The following is a 5,660-nucleotide window of genomic DNA, read 5'->3' on the forward strand; positions in this document are numbered from 1 at the left end:
TTCATATTCAAAAGGAAAGTAATTCTCTCCCTCAATGAATCATCGTTCAAAAGAAGGTAGCTATCAAATATTGGGTACAAAAATGCAATATCCACGGTAAATTAATTGGGCACAAACCACATATTACAAAACCAGGATGATTTTTGGCATGCTTGAAAAGAGAAGGGCCAAATACAACAGAAAAGAAAATCCATTCAAGCTTGTACAATGGAACGCACAATAACCCTTTTACATGTCCTTCCAACACCAGTGTGAAGTATCATTGGATGGTACCGTAGAACTCTAGGTCCATGCGGAATTTGAAAGAAGAAAACTTATTCGGAATCTTTCATATTTGTAACCACTTTGCTTGTTCTCGGAGGAAGAAACAAAAATAATAATAATAATAAACGGTGTGATTTCAATTATTTCAAAAGTTTGATGTCAATACTGTTTGTTTGACATTATAAGGGCATCTCTCACACAATTAAGCCCACAAAATAAACTAAACATGCTATAAGCTCCACAGTAATATTTACTTCATCTCCATAATCAGAATATTGGGGGAAAAAAACCACGGAGAAATACATGAAATGAAAAACAACTCGGCAGTAACTGTGAGATTGTGTACATAAAACTTGGAACAACCAAACCAATTAAAGCTAAGCCATCTCATACGTATGCCTACATAAAATAATAGTGTATGGTCATCTTCTTTAGAATATTGCAATCAACACTTGGTTGAGACCGACCTGCAAAAAAAACAGGGTTAAGTACAGAGATAGAGTTTATGAATGGCAGTTCCAGAATTAAGGCCTATGTTAATTTGTAACTGCCACCGAGTCAGTTCATAGTGCCAAATGCAGCTATCTGGCACACATATATGACAAGCCAAAATAAAAAAAGCAAAGTAAAAAAGAAAAAAGAGGCATGACATCAATGGGAACCTCAGCAGAAAGCATTAGATATGCATACAAGCAGATTGGCTCCATTACAATGTTCAAGAATGATGTAAATACTAGATAAAAGAGTTCTTATTCAAACCTCAGCAGGGTTCTCGGTTTCATTCCTGGACCCTCCCTCCCAATAATATAACAACTTGCACAATATAAGGAAACTTCAGGGCGATTGCCCCAAAAAGATTATGTAGAAACATGAAATACATAAGTACTCTCCCTAAGACCTGCTTAGATTTCATCCTCCTTGAATGGATCTCGTTCAGGGTAGTCACCAACCTGAAATTGCATTAGTCACATTAGTCAACTCCATGAACAAGTCATGCAGGAAATACACAAAGGCACTCAATAGACTGTTAGCTAAAAGGTTTGAAGTTAAGAATTTTACAATGATATTACTTATCCGCTGTGAATGAATATAAAGAAACCCTTTCAATTAGGTCTTTAAAAGCAATTTCATTTCACATAAGACACTTCAGATGGAAAAGGTATGTGCACTAGAATGGTAGGAATCCAATTGCATTTAACAGTCATTGCTGACTCCATGATTTGCAATTAACCAAGTCATCATTGAGGAATAGTTCCTAAGCTAACTCCCCGCCTTAACCTTGAGTTCTTCTTCTAATGTATAACAGTAAAAGTCTTAATTTTTTTTTTTTTGAAAACCACTCACACCTTCTAGATTAAATTGTCAAATAGGACTCCATATATTGTTGCTTCGATTCAGCTGCACCAAAATAGATTCAGCTGCATCCTCAACTTGTGATACTCGCAAGTGCACGAGCCGTTTGGTAGTATAGCATATGTAAGTGCGAGGTCGATCCCACGAGGATTGGTGATTGAATGATCCAATTCATTTTCCCTACACAAAACAGAAATGAAAAAGAAAATAAATAAAACAAGAAAAATGAAATAACTCAAGCAAATAAGTTCCCAAGTTCAATTAGATTAACGGATTGATTCTAGCTAAAGTATGATTAAGCCATGGTGTTTGGTCATAACCTTGTGTTCCTAATTCCCTAATTTGATCATTTGTTGTCTAACCTAAAACTAAGCATTAGGAACCCATTAAGCATAGAAGAACAATTTAAACAACCAAGCATGTATCTAATCCCTGTTGTCGAATGTCCATACATACTCTTCTTATTCATAGTTCAATTCGAATTAAAGCATGGTGTCTACTCTTAATTCAAACCAAGATAGCTAACATGCAAGCCTAAATGGTGATCAATCATTCAAACTAGCATATTAACTTATAAGCATAATGAATAAGAACAAAAACCATAATTGAAACTTGGAAACTAATAAAACTTGAATACTTAAGAAAGAATGTACATTACAAATAAAAGTAAAGTGGAACTAAGAAAAACTTAATCAGAATTTCAGAATTTCATTACAACAATTGAAAACTTAGAAAGAGAAACTAAGAGAATTTGAGGGAGAGAAGGGAAGGGAGCTCTAGAGAAGTGTTTGAGAGCTCCCCCCCTTGGGGTGTGTTTTGAAGCTTGAAGGCTTCTCTATTTATAGGGCTAAGAGGGAGGAACAACATGATGAAATCCAACACCACCATTCCTCTTTTAATACAACCCATAACTCACACTTCATCTTGTCTATGTTAATGTGGTTGGAATCAATCTCATCCCATACTTCTTTTGCTGCACCTCAAGCATCTTCACATGGGTTCAAAGGTGATCAGTTGTGGCTGCCTTTGCTGCCAACCCATGTGGTTGCCTTTTGGTTGCCAACCCATGTGGTTGCCTTTTGGTTGCTGAAAAACGAGTTTTCTGAACCAGTCTTGGTGTAGGAAGGCCAGAGGTTTCAAAACGTATCCAATGGTGCTCAAATTTGGATATGTTATACTAGACACCCATTGGAACAACTTCTATGAAGAAAGTATTCCCATCGGAGCAGTAGAAGTGTGCGTTTTGGGCCTTGCAAGTTGGCAGCCGAACAGAGACTGGAATTGACTTCATTTTATTTCTTTGCTTTACATGCATGCACATGCTTTCTCTATAATAACTCCAGCATGTACCAACTTGCTCCTTTAGAATTTCATAGCTGGAATGCCTCCCCACTTCACTCATTATGTTGGATCCAAAGTCAGTTGCAGCATGGGTGAGGCACATGGCTTAAAGGAGGAGATAAGGCTCAAAGCTGGCAGCTGCAAATCCTGCTGAGCAAGGTTGGGTGTTGGACGGGCTGAGCACTCCAAAAATGTCCAATTGGGCTGAAATTTGGATATGTTGTAGTAGACACCCATTGGAACAAGTTTCATGAAGATCTTCACCTCATTCGAGCCCCATAGCATGCTGATCCAAGGCCAAGAAGTTGACCTACGAAATTGGGCTGGAAAGGGGTTGTAGCCAAAATGTGTTTGTCTTTAAGCTCATATTCCTCATATGCCAATCAGCCCTTAACATGCATGGATTGCATCAAATGTTATCTCTTGCTATCTTAACCTACAAAACACACAAACATAGGTAAGTGACTCAAAATAAAGAGAAACTAAGCAAAATCACTAAGTAAAGAAGGCATGCAAGTGTATGAAATTATGGACTTATCAAAATAGAAAATGAATTAAAAGCACAAGTTTAACTCAATAACATAACCAAATCATAAGCTAGAAGGGTACAAAATGATATACAATTATGAACCGATCATATATCAAATTTTACCTTAATCATTGACAAATTTCATTTATCATACTTTTGCAACAGTTCCCAGTAATACAAAATCTACGAGTCCCTCTTAACAAAACTACCAGAGACATATCACTTAATTATCACAGTTTGCAACATTGGATGACAGTCCATACCAAGAAGGATATAGGTGAACTTTCAGCTTATCCAGGGCTAAAAGGTGAGCCCCAAACTATTGTTCTGTTCATGAAGCGGTTGAAATACCACAAATGGGTGACAACCTATGAGCTAACAGGTCATATTAAACTTTAAAACAAACACATTCCTGTTCCTTGTGAAACAGCCAATCGAACCAAACAATAATATACTCCACATCTTGATAGGAAAATCATGAAAAAAAATCATTTCGAAGTGTTCTAGAATACAAATGCATATGAACCTTTATTTTGTCTGGCCGAACGATTCCACCATGAAGTGGGGGGCAATTGAAATATCTTGTTCCTTTCACCCTATGATATGAAGAAGAGGAATCTCAACCAAATAATATGCAGAAAACAGGAATGCAAATTTAAAATAGGCAATTCAAAAATGTCCACTCATGGTATAGCAAAATCACAACATGAAAGAATTTTGGTTCTAGCGGATTTAGTAACATACCAAAGATCACCAACACTGTAATAGACACTGTTGCATTCCTAAAAGGACACAAATTAATGTGCAAACAACCAATTAAAAATACCCGCAAGTGCACGAATCTAATGAAGTATAGATTATGTAAGTACGGGGTCGATCCCACGACGAACTTGTCGGCTTCCTATAAGTTCTAATTTGAGTACGTAAAGAACACTTAATTGACACACCACAAAAGCAAAATGGAAACTAAAAATGAGTAAAGAAGTGTAAAAGAAATGAAACAATGCCAGAAAACTAGAGAAAAACACAAACAGCACTTTCTATCACCCTTTTATCACCATTTGGACAGATTCGTTTCTCTATTTTTCCAGTTTCGACCTCTGTCCAGTGTTTGACCTATAACTTTCCAACCGTTTGTCCAAAATTCACGTTCTTTATACGGTTGGATTCAGCACACAAAAACGAAGAACACAACACAAACCAAAAGTCCAAAACAGTTACGAAAATAAACAGAATTCAGTAAACAAGACACACAACGTATCAAACACACAACTCACACACACATTGGGGGAGGGGGGGGGGGGGTTTGGTTTGGTTCAAGTGACCTATTTCTATTGCATGAAAGTAAATGGACCTTGAAATTAAATGAGAAAGGCAGAGATGAATTATCAAAATGTGAAAGTACCAAGTAACAAACACTAGGGTTTCGGAATCCACCCTAAACAATTCTACCAAAGTTCATGAATACTCAAGTGATGAACTCTAAATGTGTTGATGAAGATGTTCGCAATCAAGACCATGGGTCGTGGCTCAAGACGCATTGATTCTCTCTAATGTACGTAAAGTGCATGGTTCGTGCTACAATACTTGTGCCCTCCCCATAACCGAACCTAGGTATGGTTCGTACTTCGATTCAATTACAAGGAAAACTCATTAAGTTCAAAGAGAATATGAACATCACAAGAATCCTAATAGCATGGTGTTTACATTAGGTATTCAAGAAACCAATTCACATGGATGATTTTTACTTCATCCATTTATTGCTCAAGATAACATGGAGATACACATAATCCCAACAATCTCAAGAAGCATGCTTTCAAAGATGGCCAACCAAGGAAAAACACACATCAAGGATAGATTAATTTGGTGAATTGGAATTCATCAACAATATCCAGAAATTCATACACTCAAGCATCAAAATAATAAGGTAATCATGTTTAGGGCTTCAACCTAAGCCCTAGCTATGGAGTTTAGTTGTTCATACTTATTCCAAATACAAACTCAAAATAAAATTAGAAAGAGTTTACAGATTTTGAGAAAATGATGAAAGCTTCAAGGTCATCAATGGTGGAAGCTTTCTTCTCCACTTTGTTTGGCTGCACCTTGGCTTTCTCCTAGCTCCCAGCTCTCCAAAATCTGCACTCAATGTGTAGAATCCTAGAATGGATAGGCT

The 5,660-nt window shown here is 36.9% G+C and overlaps 1 long non-coding RNA gene across 1 annotated transcript; it reads right to left on the reverse strand.

The window, feature by feature from the left end:
* Positions 1-466: 466 nt before the first annotated feature.
* LOC148297791 (uncharacterized) lies at positions 467-1,990 on the reverse strand. Its single transcript, XR_015835200.1, has 2 exons — positions 1,611-1,990; positions 467-1,214 (listed from the first exon to the last, which is right to left on the reverse strand). It is a non-coding gene; the product is annotated as an uncharacterized LOC148297791 (long non-coding RNA).
* Between the last annotated feature and the right edge of the window lie 3,670 nt (positions 1,991-5,660).

The sequence above is a fragment of the Prunus avium genome, chromosome 1, assembly GCF_965620075.1.
Source record: "Prunus avium chromosome 1, drPruAviu1.hap1.1, whole genome shotgun sequence".
In the NCBI taxonomy this organism is placed as follows: Eukaryota; Viridiplantae; Streptophyta; class Magnoliopsida; order Rosales; family Rosaceae; genus Prunus; species Prunus avium.